The sequence below is a fragment of the Choloepus didactylus genome, chromosome 13 (assembly GCF_015220235.1).
Source record: "Choloepus didactylus isolate mChoDid1 chromosome 13, mChoDid1.pri, whole genome shotgun sequence".
NCBI classification, from domain to species: domain Eukaryota; kingdom Metazoa; phylum Chordata; class Mammalia; order Pilosa; family Megalonychidae; genus Choloepus; species Choloepus didactylus.
The window spans coordinates 2,251,023-2,273,566 of NC_051319.1; the positions used below are offsets into that span (position 1 = coordinate 2,251,023).

The following is a 22,544-nucleotide window of genomic DNA, read 5'->3' on the forward strand; positions in this document are numbered from 1 at the left end:
ATAGAGATATATTCACATAACATACAGTTATCCACAGTGTACAGTCAGTTGTTCACAGTATCATCATATAGTTGTACATTTATCACCACAGCCAGCACTTGAAAATATTGATTACTATGAAAAAGTGTTTTTTTTTTGGCAAATAATAAAAAAGATAATCAAAAGAAAAATAACATGTCATACAATACTATATAATAGTAAGGACAGAAAACACCGCCACTATCAAGAATCCCATATCCCTCCCTTATATCCCCCTCTCATACACTTTTAGCTTTGGTATATTGCCTTTGTTACATTTAATGGAAGCATATTACACTGTTACTGTTGACCGTAGACTCCAGTTTGCTTTATGTTTTTTCCCAGATACCATCCCTTTTTCAGCACTCTGCATGGTTGATGTTCATTTGTTCTCCCACATGTGAAAACATTTTTATATTTGTGCATTTAGCAACAGTTATTGGCCACTCTAGTTTTTGCCAAGTTATACAGTCCCAGTCTTTATCATCTATCTTTACCTCTGGTGTCATACATTCCCCTATCCCACTTCTTTCAGATTTACTCACAGACATCTTTGTTCAGTGTACTTACAATATTGTGCTACCTTCACACAGTATTATGCTATTTCTGGATCTATGCAGTCAATCCTGCTGAGCATTCTGTAGTCCTTCAGCATCAAATGCTTGGTCTCTACCCTCTTTCTATCTCCTGGTAGCCTGTGTTATCAGCTTTTAACTCTCAAAAGTTTGCTGATTAATATTAGTTCATATTAGTGAGACCATACAGTATTTGTCCTTTTGTTTCTGGCTAACTTCACTCAACATAATGTTCTCAAGGTTCATCCACGTTATTATATGTTCCATGTCTTTGTTCTGTCTTACAACTGCATAATATTCCATTATGTATATATATACCACAGTTTGTTTATCCACTCATCTATTGATGGATATTTGGGCTTCTTCCATCTCTTAGCAGTCATGAATAATGCCGCAATAAACATCGGTTTACAAATGTCCATTCTTGTCTTAACTTTCAGTTCCTTTGAGTATATACCTAGCGGTGGAATAGCTGGGTCCATATGGCAAATCTGTACTTAGCTTCCTGAGGAACCTCCACGCTGTCTTTCAGAGTGGTTGTACCATTCTACATTCCCACTGACAATGAATAAGTGTGCCTCTTTCTCCACATCCTCTCTAGCACTTGTAATTTTCTGTTTTTTTTTTTTTTGATAATGGCCATTCTGGTAGATGTGAGATGGTATTTCATTGTGGTTTTGATTAGCAATTCCCTAATAGCCAGTGAAGTTGAGCATTTTTTCATGTTTTTGAGCCATTTGTATTTCCTCTTCAGAAAGGTGTCTGTCCATATCTTTTGCCCATTTTTTAATTGGGTTGTTTATCCTTCTGTTGTTGAGTCGTAGAACCACTTTATATATTCGGGATATTAAACCCTTATCTGATATGTGGTTTCCAAATATTATCTCCCATTGTGTAGGCTGCCTTTTTACTTTTCTAACAAAATCCTTTGATGTACAAAAGTGTTTGATTTTGAGGAGATCCCATTTGTCTATATGTTCTTTGGTTGCTCAGCACTTTGGGTGTAAGGTCTAGGAAACCACCTCCTATCAAAAGATCTTTAAGATATTGCCTTACATTTTCTTCTAAAAGTCTTTTGGTCTTAGCGCTTATGTTTAGGTCTTTGATACATTTCAAGTTAATTTTTGTATAATGTGTGAGATAGGGGTCCTCTTTCATTTGTTTGGAAATGGATATCCAGTTCTCTAGCACCATGTATTGAAGAAGCTGCTCTGTCCCAGTTGCTTTGATTTGGCTGCTTTATCAAAGATTAGTTGTGGATCCAAGTGTCTATTTCATAACACTCAGTTCAATTCCATTGATCGGTATCTCTGTCCTTTTGCCAGTATCATGCTCTTTTGACCACTGTAGCTTTGTGATATGCTTCAAAGTCAGGTAGTGTGAGACCTCCCACTTCATTCCTCTTTCTCAAGATATTTGTTTTTTTAATTCTATTTTACTGAGATATATTTACATACCATGCAGTCATACAAAGTGTACATTCAGTTGTTCATAGTACCATTATATAGTTGTGTGTTCATCACCAAAATTAATTTTTGAACATTTTCATTACCACACACACAAAAATAATAAGAGTGAAAATTTAAGTGAAAAAGAACAATTAAAGTAAAAAAGAACAATGAGTGATATCTAATGTGAAAGAGTTTTTGAAACCTTAAGACTGGGTGATCTGCAATGTTTTCAACATGTATTTGACTGTCTTAAGACAGTATTTGGTTTCCTTCTTACTTTGACCTGCAAACTGATAAGCTCTGTTTGACTAGCTGCCCAACTAGCATATTTCATGTTGTCCTTTTTTGTTTTCGTACTTGGTTTTGTAGTAGAAGCAGTATGACTTGCAGACATGTAGAGCCCAAACAAAGCTGCCATATTTTTGTTGTTAAGTTTCAATGCCTTTGCAAAATACTTTCTTGAAAGTTTGAGGTTTTCAAGTCTACCCTGGGTATATTTAACTTCAGCATTCTGCTGGCAGTAAAAGTGGTTGTGTGGATTAGTAATCATAAGCTTCTCTAAACAAAAGGCTGCTTTTTCATAGTCATGTTCATTGATATAAAGCTCTGCAAGTTCTTGCTAGGCTTCTTGGTCTCCAATAAATTGTTCCAGATACTCATTCCGCTCCCGAATGGCCTCCACATTTTTCCCCTGGGCTTTTTGAATAGCAATCTTATGCTTTCTTGTAGCAGTGTTAGTTGGATCCTCTTGTAAAATTCAGTCATATAGCTGTATAGCATCATCATATCTTTCCATGGCTTCAAATCTCATGCCAGTTAGTCGCTTGTCTCTGTGACTGCCAGGGAATTGTCTTCTGAACTCCTGAAGACAAAACAATGCCTAGTCAGCTTGACCATAGTCTAGGGCTACAATCATCACTTGTTCATCATTTGTATCATCTCCAAGCTTAGACGCATATTCATTAATTAACTATTCTCCAACGTGTACGATTTGCTCACTAATTCGAGAGTTTTCTTCTTCCATTTTCTCATTTTATCTCGCATTTCTTGAACATTTTATGGCCTTAAGACTGTAGCTCTGTAACCAAATAAACCCTCTTTGTAAAAGCCAATCCATTTCTGGTATTTTGCATTCTGACAGCATTAGCAAACTGGAACACCTGTGTTCTTGAGAACCAAGAATCTCCTTCCAAAGTGACATAGTAAAGCTCTGAGACCTTTGCCGTCTTCCTAGAACACCTCTATTGTCTTTTTCATCTCTTCCGTTATGCCCTTCATTCCCATAAGTTCTGCCACTTGTTTTTTCAAGTTTATGAGTTCTTCTTTATGGTCATCCAGTGTCTTCCTTATATCCTTCATCTCTTTTGCTACATCTTCCTCCGTTCATTTTTAGGAGATTTGTTTGAACATCTTTAATTAGTTCTTCCTTCAATTCATTGAATTGATTTAGCATTAGTTGTTTCAACTCCTGTAGCTTAGTTCAGCTATTAGTTTGTTCCTTTGGCTGGTCCATATTTTGTGTTTTCTAGTATGGCTCATTTCTTGAGCTGTCTAGGCATGTGACTTTCTTGATTAGTTTATTCTGGAGCTCGTTTTCACTCTTTCACCTAGGGTTTTCTTGTTGGTTGGCTTTGTTCTCTAATCTCTGGTGTTTGGTTCACCTTATTCTAGGCCTCTAACTTAGATTCTATTTAATTGATTGGAGTTTTTCACTTCTTGTTTTTCTGTTTCTTGTCCTGCCTCTATGAAGCCTTTTTGTTTGAGGGTCTCCTCAGATATGGTCAAGCCCAGTCAGGTTTTCCCAGTCCAGAGAGGCCCAGGTCTCAGGAGGGGTGTGTGGGGTTTCCTTGAGAATGAGACCCTCCTGTGAGTCCTCTAGGCTCGGTGCTTTTCTTATGCTGTCCAGCAGTTAGCGCTTGCCAGCCTGCAGCTTCCCCAACAGTGTAAGGAGGTGCTGTGCCTTTAGTTCTCCTGGTGACTCTGACCCTGTTGGGGGCATAGCTGACTGAAGCTGGTTTCTGAATTCCAGCCCCTGGGGTTTCAGTTCCCAGAAGGAGGGCTGCCATTGGAGGTTGACTTGCCCCCCTTTTCTTGGGAAGTTATGGTGTTTAGCAAATTTTCTCTGCCGCTAGACTTAACTGCTTTGTCTGTCAGAGCTATCTTAGCTCTGCTCTTGCCTGTGCCCAAATTGCAAGTCTTTGAGGCTCTCTGTAATGGGCTTCTTAGAATTGTTATTTAAAAAAGAGAGAGAGAGAGAAAGATGAAAAAAAAAAAAAAAAAAAAAGAAAACAAAGGGCCCAGTATGGACTATTTACAGTCCTTGCAGTTCTGAATGGCTATTGAAATGCTAAAAGACAAGGAGTTGAGTGCAATTAAGGAACAATCAAGAAAGCAGAGAAACCGGCTTTTTAGAGAAGGGCCCTGTCCCCCTGCATTTGCATATGTGCCTGATTCTGTTTAAGCCAGGCTCTTCTCCCAACTCCAAAAGTCTATGTTTTTATTTATGCTCCCTTTTTTTTTTTTTTTTTTTTTGCTCTTTTTGCTAGCCCTATCTCCTCTCCTCTGGGCTGACGGCTTCCAGATTCTCCCGTCTGGTCTTAGTTGATCTATGGTTGGAGTTTTTGTTCAGCAGTCTGAATTTGTTAATCAGTGCTGCAACTGCAGTTCTCCCTCCTAGTTCCCAGCACTGATGGCCCCTTCTCCCTCGAGATTGTGCATGGCAGGGAGGGGCGTGGGCTCCCTGGCTGGAAGAACTTACAGATTTCGCTGATCTCCGCTGTTCCATGCATTCTTGAGTGTTGTATGAAGTATGTCCAAACTCAAATTCCTCTGCCGTGTCCAATCCACACAGTTCCTGGCTATCTACCAACTGCCCCAGAGGAGTAACTAAAACCCACACGTCGCCACACCGCCATCTTGCCCACCCTCTCTCTTCTTTTTTTTAGTGTAAGCATTTAGGGCTACAAATTTCCCTCTTAGGGCTGAATCCCATAATTTTTGATATGTTATTTTCACTTTTATTAGCCTCAAGGTATTTCCTGATTTCCCTTGTGATTTCTTCTGTAATCTATTGGTTGTTTAAGAGTATGTTGTTTAATTTCCACATATTTGTGAATTTTCCATTTCCATCTGTTATTGATTTCTGGCTCCATTCCATTGTGGTCGGAGAAGATACAGTGTATGAGTAAAAAAAATTTTAATTTATTGAGATTTGTTTCATGAGCTAAGATATGGTCCATCCTGGAGAGTGATCCATGTGCACCTGAGAAAATGTGTATTCTTTTTGTTGTTGGGTGAAGTGTTTTGTATATGTACTTGTTTTGGTTTGCTAGGCTGCTGGAAGCAGATCTCATAAAATGGGCTGGCTTTTAACAGTTTTTTTTTTTTTTTAATTCATTTTATTGAGATACAGTCACATACCATGCAGTCATGCAACACAAATCGTACATTCAGTTGTTCACAGTACCATTACATAGTTGTGCATCTATCACCAAAATCAATCCCTGAGACCTTCATTACTGCACACACAAAAATAACAAGAATAATAATTAAAATGAAAAAGAACAATTAAAGTAAAAAAGAACACTGGGTGCCTTTGTTAGTTAGTTTGTTTTCTTTCCTTCCCCCATTTTTCTACTCATCGATCCATAAACTAGACAAAGGGGAGTGTCGTCCATATGGCTTTCCCAATCACATTGTCACCCCTCATAAGCTACATTTTTATACAATCATCTTCAAGATTCATGGGTTCTGGGTTGTAGTTTGATAGTTTCACGTATTCACTGCCAGCTCCTAAAATTCACTAGAACCTAAAAAGGGTTGTCTATATTGTGCCTAAGAGTGCCCACCAGAGTGACCTCTCGGCTCCTTTTGGAATCTCTCTGCCACTGCACCTTATTTCATTTCCTTTCGCATCCCCCTTTTGGTCAAGAAGATGTTCTCCATCCCACGATATCGGGTCTACATTCTTCCCCAGGAGTCATATTCCACATTGCCAGGGAGATTCACTCCCCTGGGTGTCTGATCCCACGTAGCGGGGGAGGGTAGTGATTTTCCCTGCCCACTTGGCTTAGCTAGAGAGAGAGAGGGCCACATCTGATCAATAAAGAGGTATTTGGGAGGAGGCTCTTAGGCACAATTATAAGCAGGCCTAGCCTCTCCTTTGCAGCAACAGTCTTCCCAAGGGCAAGTCCTGTGGTAGAGGGCTCAACGTATCAAACCACCAGTCCCTATGTCTGTGAGCACATTAGCAACCATTGAGGTGGGGAAGCCCAATACCCCTTCATTCTCCACCAGTTCCTCAAGGGGGCTCTGCATATTTTTTCATTGTTTTTTTTTTTAATTAACTATTTTTTTAAAATCAATTATATAAAATAAAAAAAAAATTAAAAAAACATACAATAAAAAACATTTCAAACAAACCATAACAAGGGAGTAAGAAAAAGACAGCTAACCTAAGATAACTGCTTGACTTCCAACATGTTCCTACTCTACCCCAAGAAAGTAACCTAATATAGCGACATTTCTGTGAACTTGTTCCTACTATACCCATCAGAAATTAACAGACCATAGTCATTCCTGGGCATTCTCAGAATGTTAAATTTACCCACAGTAGCTCATCTGTTCTTATTGGGTTATCGTTCCCCCTTCCTTAATTGCCCTGTATCACTAGTTCCCCTACATTCTACATTATAAACCATTTGTTTTGCATTTTTCAATGTTCACATTAGTGGTAGCATATAATATTTCTCTTTTGATGCCTGGCTTATTTCGCTCAGCATTATGTCTTGAAGGTTCATCCATGTTGTCATTATTAGCTTACAAGCTTACAGTTCTGTGGCCATGAAAATGTCCAAATTTAGGCATCAAGACTACCTTTTTCCTAAACATCACCTGTCAGCAATTCTGGACTCCTCTGTCACATGGCAAGCTGCATGGCAGTGTCTGTTGATCTCTCTCTTCCCTTTCAGTTTTTGTTGCTTTCAGCTTCTTGCTTCTATGGCTTTCCTTCGCTTTGTCTGAATTGCATTCTCTTATGAAGGACTCCAGTAAGACGGTTAAGACCCGCCCTGAATGAGGTGGGTCACATCTTAACTTAAGATCCTACTCACCAAAAGACCCTTCTTACAATGAGTCCATACCCACAGGAATGGATTAATTTTAAGAGCATACTTTTCTGGGGTACATATAGCTTCAAACCATCATAGTGCATTAGATCTAATTGGTTTGGAGTATCATTCAAGTCTTATATTTTCTTTCTTTTTTTTTTTATTGTGGAGAAAGCAAGTTTATTTTCAAATTTGGGGCAACCATACATGTTAGCATTTTAGTACTGGAATGTCTGTGCATTTTTTTTTTTTTTTAATAAATTCAAAGTTATAGGAACAGTTGCAAAAGCAATACTAGTCCCATACAAGGAATACCATCATACCCTGACCCCCCTCCCCCGATAGCTCAATCCACCAATCTTAACATGCTGTCACATGGCTATTTCTTTCCTCCCTCCCTCCCTCCCTTCCTATCATCCATCATCTATTGCTCTGTCTTCTGAACATATGAGAGCTAGCTGCACACATCCTTGAACATACACTATAATTCACGTATACACTTCCCATGAACAAGAACATTCTTTTATGCAATCCCATTAAGCGCAGCTACGAAGTGCAAGAGATTCAACAATGACACAAAGCTTACATTCTATCTTTCCTTTACCTTATGTCTCAACTGTGTCCCTTTGAGCCACCTGTCCTCTATCCTCCAATCCCATCCAAGTTCATCCTTGGCATTCAATTGTCATCTATTTAGACTGTCTTTTTTTTTTTTTTTTTTTTTTCAGTTGTGGAAACATATATACAGCCTAAATCTTCCCATTCCACCCCCTCCCTAGCCTTCCATTAGTGGGATTAATCACCTTTAGAATGTTGTAATGCTTTTTCCCACCATCCATTACTAGAAATTTCCCTTCACCTCAAACAGCAACTCCACCGTAATTTCTTAACTCCCCATTGCCCCTTCCCCCATTTCTCTTAACCCAAACTCTACATTTCATCTCTATGGTTGTATTCTCTGATAATTTCTTTGTGTTTGCTGAGGGGTTAAAATTAACCTCTTAAAGCCATATCAATCTTGTTTTTCTTTAATACCATTTTCACTTCAATAGGACACGTAAACTATGTTCCTATACTCCTCCATTCCCCCACCTTTATATAGTTGTCTAAAATTACATATTTTACATTGAGTTCAAAACCACTGGTTTGTCATTAGAGTTTGTGTATTTTATATTATGTAGGAAGTAAATAGTGGAGTTACAGTTCAAAAGTTATTGACTTCTATTTGTATTCCATTGTGGTTGGAGAATGTGCTTTGAGTATATTCAGTTTTTTTTTTTTTTTTAATTTCTTGAGGCTTGTTTTATGTCCCATCTTATGGTCCCTTCTGGAGAAAGATCCGTGATCACTAGAGAAAAATGAGTGTCCTGGTGCTTTGGAATGTAAGGTACTATATATTTCTGTTAAAATTCTCTATATCTCTTTCTCCTTTCTATTGTTTCTCTGTTGGTAGGGCTCCCTTTAGAATCTGAAGTAGGGCAGGTCTTTTATTGGCAAATCGCTCAGCATTTGTTTGTCTGTGAAAAATTTAAGCTCTCCCTTGAATTTGAAGGAGAGTTTTGCTGGATAAAGTATTCTTGGTTGGAAATTTTTCTCTCTCAGAATTTTAAATATGTCATGCCACTGCCTTTTTGCCTCCATGGTGGCCTCTAAGTAGTCACAACTTAGTCTTACTTTGTTTCCTTTGTTTGTGGTGAATTGCTTTTCTCTTGCTGCTTTCAGAACTTGCTCCTTCTCTTCAGTATTTGAGAGTCTGATCAGAATATGTCTCGGAGTGGGTTTATTTGGATTTATTCTATTTGGAGTCTCTGGGCATTTATGCTTTGTGTATTTATATTGTGTAGGTGGTTGGGGAAGTTTTCCCCAACAATTTCTTTGAATGCTCTTTCTGGACCTTTACGCTTCTCTTCCCCTTCTGGGACACCAATGAGTCTTAAATTTGGACGTTTTATTTTATCTATCGTTTCCCTGAGATCCATTTCGATTTTTTCAATTTTTTTCTCCATTCTTTCTTTTGTTCTTTCATTTTCTGTTCTGTGGACTTCTGGGACACTGAGACGTTATTCAGCTTCCTCTAGTCTTGTACTGTGAATATCCAGAGTCTTTTTAATTTGGCCAACAGTTTCTTTTATTTCCGTAAGATCTTCTATTTTTTTATTTACTCTTGCAATGTCTTCTTTATGCTCTTCTAGGGTCTTCTTTATGTCACTTATATCCTGGGCCATGGTCTTCTTGATGTCCTTTAAATCCTTTGCCATGTTTTCATTCCTCGGTTGTATTTCTTTGATTAATTCTGCAAGAAACCTTGTTTCTTCTGATAACTTGATTTGTGTGTTTGGAGTTGGATTCTCCATATCGTCTGGTTTTATCATATGCCTTGAGATTTTCTGTTGTTTTTGGCCTCTTGGCATTTGCTCTGCTCAACAGCGTTCTTTCAATTTGTAAAAAAAAACCTGTCTAATTTTTCAGAAACACAGTCTGGTGACGTACACTTTCTCTAACCAGCAGATGGCATCTGTGAGTCACCTATACCTCTCAAGTCAGTTCTCCACCTTGTCCCCGCGGTGTGTGGGGAAATGATTCTTGTGGGGTCCAGTTGGAGAACTCAGCCTGGGTGTGTTGCTGGAGCTGTCCACCCTGAATGCGGGGCGCTTGTACGGGTAGCCAGGGAGGAAGGACAGCCTCAACATTCAAATCTCCCCTGTTCCCAGAGATTCAAGGCCACCACAAGAGTCTAAGCCTTCATTTCATTTCAGCCCTAGCCCCTCTCTCTCGCTGTCCCACAAACCACCGGAATTGGCGTAGCGTCCCTGGGTTCTCCGAGTGGGTCCCCCCGCCCAGCTGCGATCCTCCAGGACCTCTGCCGAGGGAATCCCGTGCTACGTCACCAGTGTGCGCCGTCCCTCAAGGGAAGCCCCGGGCCACCGGGCCGTGCCGGCTCGCTTTCAGCCTGATGCAGAAATGGCCAAACGGGGTGTCTCCACATGCCCCTCCTCGCACAGTTCCTCCTTCCCAGCTCCGGGACAACTGGTGGGGCTCTGGGCTGTGGGCACGGCCCCAGGCAGGAGTTTATCCAGCCTTCCTGGGAGCGAGCTGCTAGCCGCGGAGTTTCTTTCAGCTTCTGGCTCTCCCCTCTGTTCCCCTGGCCCCAGGGATATCTGCAGCAGGCTATCTTCCAGGCCAGACAGCGAGAGGCTGGCCCAGCCCCCTCTTTCTGTGTTTTACTGCATGGTTCCCACAATTGCAGCTGCAGCCGCTCCTGGGTTCCCCCCCCTTTTTTTTTTTTTTAAATTTAAAGAGCCCATCGGTCTCCAGGCGCCAAACCCTGGCTTCCCCAGATCGCCGCACAGCTGTGGGACTTCAAGCCAGCTTACTTACTCGTTTCAGAATGCAGACTCCCAGTTTTACCAAGTATGCAGCCCCTGGGAACTAGCAGATCTCGTCCAGTTGGCGCATCGCTGTAACCGGTATTCTGGGTCACTCTCTGGTCCTTATCTAGTGTTTATCACGGAGGTGTTCCTTTCCCCTGTCTCCCGTAGCCGCCATCTTAGTTTTTCCATCCTTATATTTTCGTTTGATCTGTCTAGATGTTCTATCCATGATTGAAAGTGGTCTATTAAAGTCTACTATTAATGCAGAACTGTCAGTTTTGCCCTTCAAATCTTTAAGGATTTGTTTCATATATTTTGGGGCTCTGCTGTTAGTTGCAGATATTTATTTATTTATTTATTTATTCATAATTGTCATGTCTTCTTGTTGGATTGTCCCCCCATTAGTATATAATGACTGTCTTTGTCTCTCATAACTGTTTTTGACTTAAAGCTTATTTTACGTGATATTCATGTGGCTATCCCAAGCCCTCATTTGGTTACTATTTGCGTGGTGTATATTTTTTTCCATCCATTCACTTTCAACCTATTACTGTACTGCAGACAGTATATAGTTGTGTCATGCCTTTTTATCCATTTTGCCTTTCTCTGCTTTTTTACTGGAGAGTTTAATCCATTTACATTTAAAATCACTACTGATAATGCAGGACTTCTGATGTTTTGCCGTTTAGTCTTTGTTAAGTCTTATACCTTTTTGGTCCCTCAGTTCTTCTGTTAATATCTACTTTTATATTTATTTGGTTTTTTGTTTTATACCATGTTTATTGTCTTCTCATTTCTGTCTGGATATATTTTTCATATATTTTCCTTGTGGTTACCATGAGGTTAAAATTTAATGTCCTTTGCATAAAATAATGTTCTTGTCCATGGGAAAGGTATATGTGAATTATATTGTTTGTTCAAAGATATGTGCAGCTTGCTGTCATATGTTCAGAGGACAGAACAATAGATGATGGGTGTTAGGAGGGAGGGAGAGAGGGAGGGAAAAAGAGACGGTGGTGTGACAGGATCTTAAAAGGGGATGGATCGTGGTATCGGGGAAGGGGGGTTGAGGTATGATGGAGTTCTATGTATGAGGTTTGTACTGTTTTTGCAACTGTTCCTGTAAGACTGAACTTATATCAAAATAAAATTTATTATTAAAAAAACATTTAATGTCCTAAATATGTAACAGTCATATTTGATTTGATACTAACTTAACTTACACGTAAACTTATCCTGAATGCCTCCCTGACTTCACTTTTTTGTGCTTGGTACTAATTATATCTTTGTAAATTGTATGTCCAAAACCATAGATTTATCATTACCTTAAATGCAGTTGCATTTTAGCACCTGTAGGGCATAAGAAGTCAAGTTACCTGCCAACACATACAATACCATGAGAATGGCAGTTATAGTTATCCAAATGGTTACCTTTACCAGAGATTTTTATTTCTTTATGTCCATTGCCCTTTCCTTTCAGTCTGAAGAATTCTCTGTAGCTTTGCTTGTAGGGCAGGTCTAGTGGTGATGAACTCCTTCAGCTTTTGTTTATCTGGGAATGTCTTAATCTCTCCCTCATTTTTGAAAGAAAGACTTGCAGGATATAAAGTTCTTGGTTGACAATTTTTTTCTTTCAGCCCTTGAAGTGCTTTTAACCCACTGCCTTCTTGCCTCCATGGTTTCTAGCACTCAAACTAATTGGGACTCCCTTTTGCATATTAAGTTGCTTTTCTCTTCTAGGTTTCAGAACTCTCTCCTTGTCCTTTGAATTTGACAGTTTGACCAGTATATGACAGTTTTTTTCTTCATGTTTATCCTGTTTAATGAACTCTGGACTTCTTGGATGTGCATATTCATGTCCCTTGCTATATTTGGGAAGTTCTCTGTCATTATTTCTTTCAATATTCCATCTGCCCCTTTGTCTTTTTCTTCTCCTTTTTGTATTCCAATAATGCATATTTGATTTGATACTACCTTGACTAACATGTAAACTTATCCTGTATGCCTCCCTGCTTGATGGTGTTCCAGAGGTGTTTTGGTCTATTTTTGGTTTGATGATTCTTTTTTCTTTCCGCTCCTTAGCCTGACTCCTTTAGGTTTTCTTATCTTTAAGTTTGCTGATTCTTTCTTCTTCAAGTTCCAATCTGCTGTTGAATCCCTCCTGGGCATTTTTTCATTTCAGTTCGTTTCAGTCTTCAAATCCAGTAATTCTTATTGGTTCCTTTTTAAAATTTATTTCTCTTTACTGAGATTCTCATATTGCTTATTCATTGTTTTCATTATATCCTTTAATTCTTTTTATTTTCCTTCATCTCCTTGAGCAATTTTAATAAAAAATTTAAAAGGCTTTGTTTACTATGTCCACAATCTGGTCTTAGTTGTTTTCTGGGTTTATCCTCTCTCTCTTGATGGACTACTGTTTATTGTTTTGTTTTTTTTTTTGTTTTGTTTTTTCTTATACTCATTTGTTGCACATCGTACATTTTAATATTTTAATATGTTATTTCTGGGCTTTTTTCCCTGAGATGTTTGATTCTTGATTTTGTAGCCTGCTGGTGATATGACAGAGGTGTGGTTTTTTTTTTTGTTGTTGTTTGTTTTTTAAATGAAGCCCATTTTATCTGTTTTTCTTTTTTTGCTTTTGGAGTAAAATCTAAGAGCCTGGAGGATCTTCCATGGCTCCCCATAGGTGTGATTTCATAACTTACCTAACAAATGGGGCCCTTGAACTATCCCCCACAACTCTGAGGAAGCCTAGCATTTTAAAGTCTTTTCAGCAGCTTTTGTCTGGGGCTAGTCAGAATGCTGGGCCCCTAAGCAATCCAAAAATCGCTAATCAAAAGCCATGATCAGTGATCAGCCAGTACCATCCCTGATCTTGGGAAAGTGGATTTTGTGTCCTTTTCTGTCACCAGCAAGCTAGCCAGGGGCCAGAGCCATGGCAGTCTGCTGCGAGAGTGGGGTCTGGGTGCCAGTAACTGCCATACAGAGAGAACGATTTATTAGTTTTTACTATTCTTCACTAGCCTATTCCTCCCACTCTTCCTTGTATACTCTACAGTGTTCTTCTGGACTCTGGAGCTTCAAAAACAGTTTCTCCCTGTTGTTCTGGTGGAGAGACTTAATCGTGGAACATCCTACTCCGCCATCTTTCCACAGTTCCTGCTAGTTTTTTAAGGACTTTAAATATGTCATCCTATTGTTTTCTGGCCTCCAAGTTTCTTTTGAGAAATCCACTGTTACTCTTATTGGGGATGTATTGTATGTGATAAATTGCTTCTCTTTTGCTGTTTTCAGAGTCCTCTCTCTGTCTTTGGATTTTGACAATTTTGCTATGTTGTGTCTTTGTGTGGCTGTCTTAAGAGTCTATCCTGCTTGGAGTTCTTTGAGCTTCCCTGATGTTTCTTCATGTCTTTCATCAGATTTGAGAAGTTTTCAGGATTATTTCTTCAAAAACTTTTTTTGCCCTTTTCTGTCTCATCTTTCTGGGACTCCAGTGATGTGTTTGATGGTATGCTTGATGGTGTCTGTGCCAGTTTGTATGTATTATGTCCCCCAGAAAAAGCCATATTCTTTGCTGCAGTCTTGTGGGGGCAGATTAATTTTTTTGATTAGGGTGTGACCTCTTGATTGGATGTTTCCATGGAGATGTGACCCACCCACCTTGGGTAATACCTTTGATTAGATTATTTCCATGGAGATGGGCTCCATCCATTCAGGGTGGGTCTTGATTTGATCATTGGGGTCCTATAAAGGAGCTCATAAGCAGAAGGACCTCAGAGCAACTGAGAGTGACATTTTGGAGAGCATCTGAGACATTTTGGAGACAGCCGCTGAAAGCAGACTTTTGCTGACTCTGGAGAAGCCAAGAGAGGACAAAATGCCCCAAGAGCAACATTTTGAAGAATGCACAGGAGCTGAAGAAGAGTTGGAACACAACCTGGGATCACCAGATGCCAGCCACATGCCTTCCTAGCTAACAGGTTTTCTGGATGCCATTGGCCTTCCTTCGGTGAAGGTATACCTGTGTTGATGCCTTCATCTTGACGTTTCCATGGCCTTCAGACTGTAAATTTGTAACTGAATGAACCCCCTCAATAAGAGCCAAATACATTTCTGGTATTTTGCATAATGGCAGCATTAGCAAACTGGACAGTGTCTGATAGATCCCTCAAGCTCTGTTCATTTTTTCTACATTATTTATTTATTTCTGCTCTACACTGTATAATATCAGTTGTCTTGACTTCAGGTTTGCTGTTCCTTTCTGCTGCCTGTTCATATCCTCTGTTGAATCTTAGGAATTTTTCATTTTAATTACTGTATTTTGCAGCTCCAAAATTTGTTTGGTTCCTTTTTATAATTTCCATCTCTTTATTTTGTTTAGACGTTTTTCTGATTTCCTTTAGTACTTTGTATATGGATTCCTTTTGTTCATTGAAGACATTTAAGACAGTTGATTTAAAATCTTTCACTAATGGTTCTAATGTATCAGCTTCTTCAGCATTGGTTTCTGGCATTTTTTTTTTTTTTTTTTTTTTTTTTTTAATGAATGGGCCATAGTTTCCTGTTTCTTTGTGTGTTCTGTAATTTTTTGTTAAGAACTGGGCATTCTGAGTATTAAATTAATAATTCTTGAAATCTAGTTCTCTCATTTCCCTGAATTGCAAAATTTCCTTTTTCTTTTTCTCTTCTTTTCCCTTCTTTCCTTCCTTCCATCCTTCCTTCCTTCTGTCCTTCCATCCTTCCTTCCTTTTTTGATAGTCGTTGAGGGTCAGAGGCATTAATTTGTAAGTTTTCCAAACAATTTTGCTCCCAACTGGGGAAAGGAAAGAGAAAGAGAGATAGAAAGAAAAAAGGCATTGCCCTTTGGAGACTCCTCTGTCACTTTTGCCTAGTGGGGCTTAGAACCCAGTGGTCAACACATCAGAGCACACACTGGACTTTGGAGGACTAGGTTCTTAACAGGCTACTCTGGCACCAGCTAGCTGCACCAGGAGCCCAGGATGCAGTTTCTACTGCTGCTGCCGTGAGGTTGGGGGTAAGGGGATAGTAAGCACTGTAAGGAGGGTGAAATTCACTGTAAGGAGGGTGAAATTCACAGATATTTACTGCAGTTTACCAGCCTCTTTCTGGATACTGTCCATTGTTTCACTAGGCTCCAGAGTTTCAAAATAATTGATTTAGATAGTTCCTGCCAGTTTAATAGTTGTTTTGCTAGAGCCACTGATTCTTATAGCCTTACTCTACCATCTTCCCTGTTCTCCCCCCTCCCCATGCTACTTTTTGTAAAGATTTTTCTTTTAATAAAAGGAGAAGGGCATGATTAAAAAAAAAAACAAAACAAAACTGAAGGAAGGTTGTTTATATATGTGGGTATGCTAGTGTGCTTCACAATTGTAGTTTTTCTTGCACTGTAATTTGACCTAAGGAGAAAATATACATGAACAAATTCAATATTACTTACACCTCTCTAACCATCACTGCTTCTTATCTGGACTTTTTCTAGCTGAGTACAGATAATTTCAGGATATTACTTTCTAATTAGAGTCTGGCGTACCAGAATTCTGTTTTGCTGTTTGATGCTCTGAAAATCAGTTTAGTAGATGGCATGTTTAATATCTTTCTAAGAAAGTTAAGAAGTATTTATGTCTGGATAGAAGGCCATTCCTTCTCTATAAGGGGTACTTGTTATTATCAAGTTTGTATTTTCCTTGGGAGTTAGATTTAGATTTGCTCCAGGTACTTAATGCAAGTGCTTTACTGAGACCACTAAAAACACCGAAGAATATGATTCTGATGATTTTGGCTTATGAGATTTTTCACACTTCCCAATGGTATTACCAGTTATTTGTCTGTGCCTTAAATCTTCAGTCATAGTCCAAGGAAATATCCGATTTTGGGCAGCTTGGTATCCCAGTGTGCTTGACTAACTGAGTTAGCGAAAAAATACATATACTTCCAGTGAATTGAAGGAAGTGACTTGCATTGATGTGTTGACAGTAAATGGTTGAATGTTAGAATATGAGTGCCACTGACAGATTGCATTTTCTCCAGTTAATGTTCAGCCATTCCTTTTTTAAAATAGTTAAATACCAGGATTAGTTATCTTTTTTTAAACTATTACATAATCTTAGAACATTTATCAAAACTAAGAAATTAACCTTGTTATAATGCTGTTAATTAAACTACAGACTTTTCTCAGATTTCACCAATTTTTCTGTGAATGTCCCTTTTCTGTTCTAGGGTCCAACCCAAGATATCATATTGCATTTACTATTCATGTCCGTGACAGTTTTTAAGTCTTTTCTTGTTTTTCGCCACCTTAACAGTTTTGAAGAGTGCTGTTAGGATATTTTGTAGAATGTCCCTAAATTTGTATTTGTCTGATGTTTATTCATTATTAGACTGGGGTTATGGAGTTTTAGGAAGAATCCCACAGAGGGAAAATGCCCTTCTCACTACATCATATCACAGGGTGCATAATATTAACATGACTAATGCTGGTGATGTGAACTTTGATCACTAGGTTAAGGTGGTGTCTGCCAGGTTTCTCCACTGTAAACTGACAAATTTTACCTTTTTGTGCTCCATTTGTTTGAAGATCAGCCCACACTCAAGGGGAGGGGTATTAAGATCCATTTCTTTGAAAGTTGAAGGATTAAAGAATTTGCAGACACATTAAAAACCACATAAGTATTTTGGAGGGGATGCTTTGACACTATTTAAATATCCTGTTTCTCTTTAAAATTTTGCCTATTAATTTTAGCATTCACCAGTGGGTTTTACCACAGGACGGATTCATCTTTTAAGGAGCATGTCAGTGGCATATAAAAGACAATATGGGTTAATCTAAAAGCTAAATTAAACCACTAAAATATACATTAGGAAAAAGGGGCAGACTAATACAATCGTTTTACGCTTTTGGAATTCATCTCATCTGTCAGGGTGTTGTTCCCACCCTGTACTTGCTGTACTATATATTTGATATAAAGATTAAAACTATGCTACAGTGGTGGAAACATGAAGAATGGTTGCATTTGGAGAGTGGGCAGTTGACTAGAAGAGGGTATGAGAGAACTTCTTTGGGTGATAGAAATGCGCTGTATCTTAGGTGGAGTGTTCGGTACCCCAGCAGTATTTTATAATCTGTGCATTTCACTTTACATAATTTTACCTCAAAAAAAATCCAAACAATGAAGTAAAATAAAAATATTGATTCTTTGGTCCCAGAGATCAGTCTTTTAAATATTTGCCAATCTGATATGTAAATAATGAGTTAATCCTACATCCCAGAGATTCTGATTTAATTGTTCTGGCGTGCTGGCATAGTCACAGATGATTCTTGTGTAGCCAGAGTTAAGAATTTCAGGTAAAAAACACCTGTGTGAGACTCACCATGAATGCAAATGCTACACGTGAAGATTGATATGGGTGTGTTGTACTGGCAACTAAAATACTATTTGAAGAGAAATTGCCATTTGTGTCAAGATTTTCTGAAAGGGAGAAACAATTCTTGGTAAAGTGTCACAGAAAACCAAGTTTTATTTTCCCTTAAATTACTGGGTGGTTACAATCTATTAAAATAGTGTGAAAAACTTTTGTTTTTTTTTTTTAGAGTTAGATTCTAGGCCCAGATAGTTATAAAATTTGTATGTAGTTTTATGACTACAGGACATTGAAAGTTGTGTAGGATTTAAACCTCATGTTATACCATCTACCATCCTTGACCCCCTGGCAAGTCCACTCGCTGTGATAGCTGAAAATGTCCTCACACATTTTCAAAAATTACCCTTTTGAGGACCATTGTCACACTGAGGTCCCTGAACCTTGCATATGTGTTTAGTTTACACTAAAAGGGGAGATCTTTAACACCTGATCAGGTGCTTAAAACATCTGAACTTCAGGTCCACAATTCCTTCAGTGCAATTCAGAAATTCAGCAAGTTCTGAAAACTGAACTTTTTTTCCTTAACTCATTTGTTGGCAAAAATCTCACCTAACTTTGAACTGATGTGAAGCTGTTTTGGATATTTATTTTTATCATTTTTCCACTTAGAGGGAATATTTGTACATTATAATCCCTGCAGAGATGTTATATGTTTGAATATGAGGTGCTCTTCCATACCCCACTTAGGTGGGTTTTGTGACGTTCAGTATATACACCTTATAATGATTCTCCTAAATGAAAAATTATAAATTCTGAATCACATCTGCTCGCTTGAAAGGTTTGGATAAGATATTGTGGATCTGTACTACCAATAATTGGTTAGCGGTTAATGTCAGTGAAGATTACAGTTTTGGGGTCTAATGAAGAGTATCCAGAATTTGTGTCCACTAGGAAGCACTGCCTTTATTTTCTAATATTAAAGATGACTCTTGGTGATGTTTTATCAACTCCCTTATTCTGTGCAGTTTACTGCTTTTGTATTTAAGTTACAGAGCATTTGGTTAGAAATTTTGGATAGCTTTGGTGGGGAGAGTACTTTTTGGTTTTGAGAGCAAGTAGCCAGCTGGGCTGACACACTTCTTGTGTTGATACCAGGAGAGTTCATACTGTTAAATCACTATGAAAGGTATACCTGGTAAAGTGCCATACATTTTTGGTGCTAAAGAAAACTAACCATTTGACCAGAGTTCTTTTTAAAGTGAAGTAAGGCTTCTTGTAAGTAATATATATTTAAATTAGTATCTGAAAGAAATGCTGGTTAAAGTAATCAGTAAAGTTATTACATGTGTCGTGTGTTTTTATAGCTATGTGGCTGGAGGAGGGGTTGTTGCATTGTAAATTTCAAAGATGATTCAAATGAAGAGAATCAATAGTGATTTTACATTTCAATGAAAAATTTCTATTGCTGCTCTCTTTAATGCAATTTTATTGAAATACAGTCACATACCATACAATCATCAAGAGTACAACAGCTGTTCATAGTGTCATCATTTAGTTGTGCATTCATCACAATAACCTTTTGAACATTTTCATTACTCCGAACAATAAAAATAAAAATAATAAAAATAAAAGTAAAAAAGAACACCTAAAACAGCCCATACCTCTCCTCCCCACTACTATTCATTTTCTTTTTGTCCCCGTTACTCATTTGTCCATACAAATGAAGGAGTGTGAGCCATAAGAATTTCACAATCACACGGTCATACCATATAAGCTATATAACTATACAATTGTCTTTAAGAATCAAGGCTACTAGGTTGCAGTTCAACAGTTTCAGGTATTTCCTTCTAGCTATTCTAATGAACTAAAAACTAAAAAGGGATATGTATATAATGCATAAGAGTTAGTTCCATGCATAGACTCCATTTGAAGTCTCTCAGCTATGGAAACTTTATTTTGTTTCATTTCTCTAATCCATTTTGGTCAAGAAGTCTTTCTCAATCCTATGAAGCCAGGTCCAGCCTTATCCCTGGGAGTCATGTCCCATGTTGTCAGGGAGACTTACACCCCTGGGAGTCATGTACCACATAGGGTGGAGGGCAGTGAGTTTACCTGCCAAGCTGACTTAGGCCACGTCTGAGCAATAAAAGTCGTTCTCTGGGGTTGACTCTCAGGTGCAGTTGTTGGGTTAGCCTCTCCTTTCAGTAACAGTCTTCACAAGGGCAAGCCCCAATATCGAGGGCTCGGCCTGCTAAACTGGTAGCCCCCAATGGTTGTGAGAATATCAGAAATTCCCCAGCTGGGGAAGATTAATATTTCCACACTTCCCCAGTCTCTCAAGGGGGCTTTGCAAATACTTTTTAGTGTCTTCCCAAATTATTCTGGGATATATCAGGGCTTCATGCTAACCTGTACAAACCAACCAGATCTCACTCCCTATTCAAGGTTCCCTGTAATTATGGTGTTTGAGTAAACTGACCATACAAGTTAAATTATATAGTGTGCTATAGAAAACACAGATTTTGCACCAAATAAACATCTCTTTTGTCCCACACAGAAGCCAAAGTTTTAAAACACCCTTTAGTCTGATCTACCCCAATCTCAACCAAATCCATTTAGTTCATATCTCCAGTCGAAGTCTGATCTCCTTTTTAGCCATTTAACAGTTGCTGCAGGGGGCAGTGCCAAAACTCACAGCTGCCGAACTGTGGCTCTGAGTCCCAGGTGCCACACAGACAACCCGAAGCTCCAGGGACTGACCAGGTCACATGCAAACAGCTCAGATCTCAGAATTTGGAGATAACCATTACAACTCATGAATAGATGTGACTGCTGTAAGATCTTACAATCTAGGAAGCCTTTACATAAGCCTTCCCCTGATAACCCATGCTCCATTTGAAAGCTCTCAGCCACTGAAGCTTTATTTTGTTTCATTTTGCATCCCCCTTTTGGTCAAGAAGATGTTCTCAATCCCATGATGCCGAGTCCAGATTCATCCTTTGGTGTCATATCCTGCATAGCCAGGGAGATTTATACCCCTCGGAGTCAGGTCCCACATAGGGGGAAGGTAAGTGAGATCACCTGTTGAGGTGGCTTAGTTAGAGAGAGAGAGAGAGAGAGAGAGGGCCACATCTGAGCAACAAAGAGGCACTTGGGGGTGGGTGGGGGAGACTCTTAGGCACAATTTTTTTTTTTTTTCCTGAGATGGGTATTGCCTCCATTTTATTTTATTATTATTATTTTTTTATCAGTACAAAGCATTTATTAGGGGAACTTACAGAGAGTGCTGCAACTACCTCACAACAGACAGTGAGATGGCAAGTTCACTCAAGTATGCCCACATCATTTATGGTTCTACAGGTTACATATGCCTGGGAAACAGAAGTGACTAAATACCAGGGCCTTGTGTATAAGTTTTGGGAAAGCATCTTGGTATGTGTTCTTTTTTTTTTTAATAATTCAATTTTATTGAGATATATTCACATACCATGCAGTCATACAAAGCATACAGCCAGTTCACAGTACCACCATATAGTTGTGCCTCCATCACCAAAATTAATTTTTAAACATTTTCATTACCACACACACAAATAAAAAAAGTTAAAGTGAAAGAAATCAAAGTAAAAAAGAACAACACTGGTTGCTTTTTTTTTTTTTGCCCCCATTTTTCTACTCATCATCCATACACTGAACAAAGGGGAGTGTGATCCACATGGCTTTCCCAATCACATTGTCACCCCTCATAAGCTACATTGTTATACAATCGTCTTCAAGATTCAGGGGTTCTGGATTGTAATTTAATAGTTTTGGGTATTTACTGCTAGTTATTACAAGTCATTAGAACCTAAAAAGGGTTATCTATATTGTGCATAAGAGTGACCTTGCTTCCCTTTGGAAACTCTCAGCCACTGAAACTTATTTCATTTCATTTCACATCCCCCTTTTCGTCAAGAAGATGTTCTCCATCTCACAGTGCTGGGTCCAGATTCATCCCTGGCTGCCTATCCTGCGTAGCCAGGGAGATTTACACCCCTGGGAGCCAGGTCCCATGTAGGGGGGAGGGCAGTGAGATCACCTGCCGAGGTGGCTTAGTTAGAGAGAGAGGGCCACATCTGAGCAACAAAGAGGCACTCAGGGGGAGACTCTTAGGCACAATTATAAGCAGGTTTAGCTTCTCCTTTGCAGTAACAAGCTCCATAATGGCAAGCCCCAAGACAGAGTGCTCGGCATACCAAGCTGTCAGTCCTCAATGTTTGTGAGAACATCAGCAACAATCCAGGTGAGGAAGTCCAAACTTCCGCATTTTCCCTCAGCTCCTCAGGGGGCCCTGCATATATATTTTTATTCTCTGCCCAAATTACTTAGGGATGTGTTGCTATTTCATTCTAACCTATACAGACCTACCAGATCTCACTTCCTATTCAAAGTTCCATGTAATTGTGGTGTTTGAACAAACTGAGTGTAGAAGTTATATTGTTTAGACAATATAGATCCTATACCAAATAAACATCTCTTCCCTTGGTCTCACATGGAAGTTGAAGTTTTAACACACAGTTAGTTTCAACCTCTACCCTTTGGCCCGATTTGCCCTAGTCTTAACCAGATCTGCTTCATTCATATCTCTAATTGAAGTCT

General features: G+C 38.9%; 1 protein-coding gene and 1 pseudogene across 8 annotated transcripts in view; one reads left to right on the plus strand and one right to left on the minus strand.

Annotated features, from left to right (window-relative positions):
* Window positions 1-22,544, plus strand: part of ERBIN (erbb2 interacting protein) — a 196,204-nt gene that overhangs the window by 17,007 nt on the left and 156,653 nt on the right. The gene's annotated exons all lie outside the window — the stretch shown is intronic.
* On the minus strand, window positions 2,248-3,088 carry LOC119508288 (annotated as a pseudogene).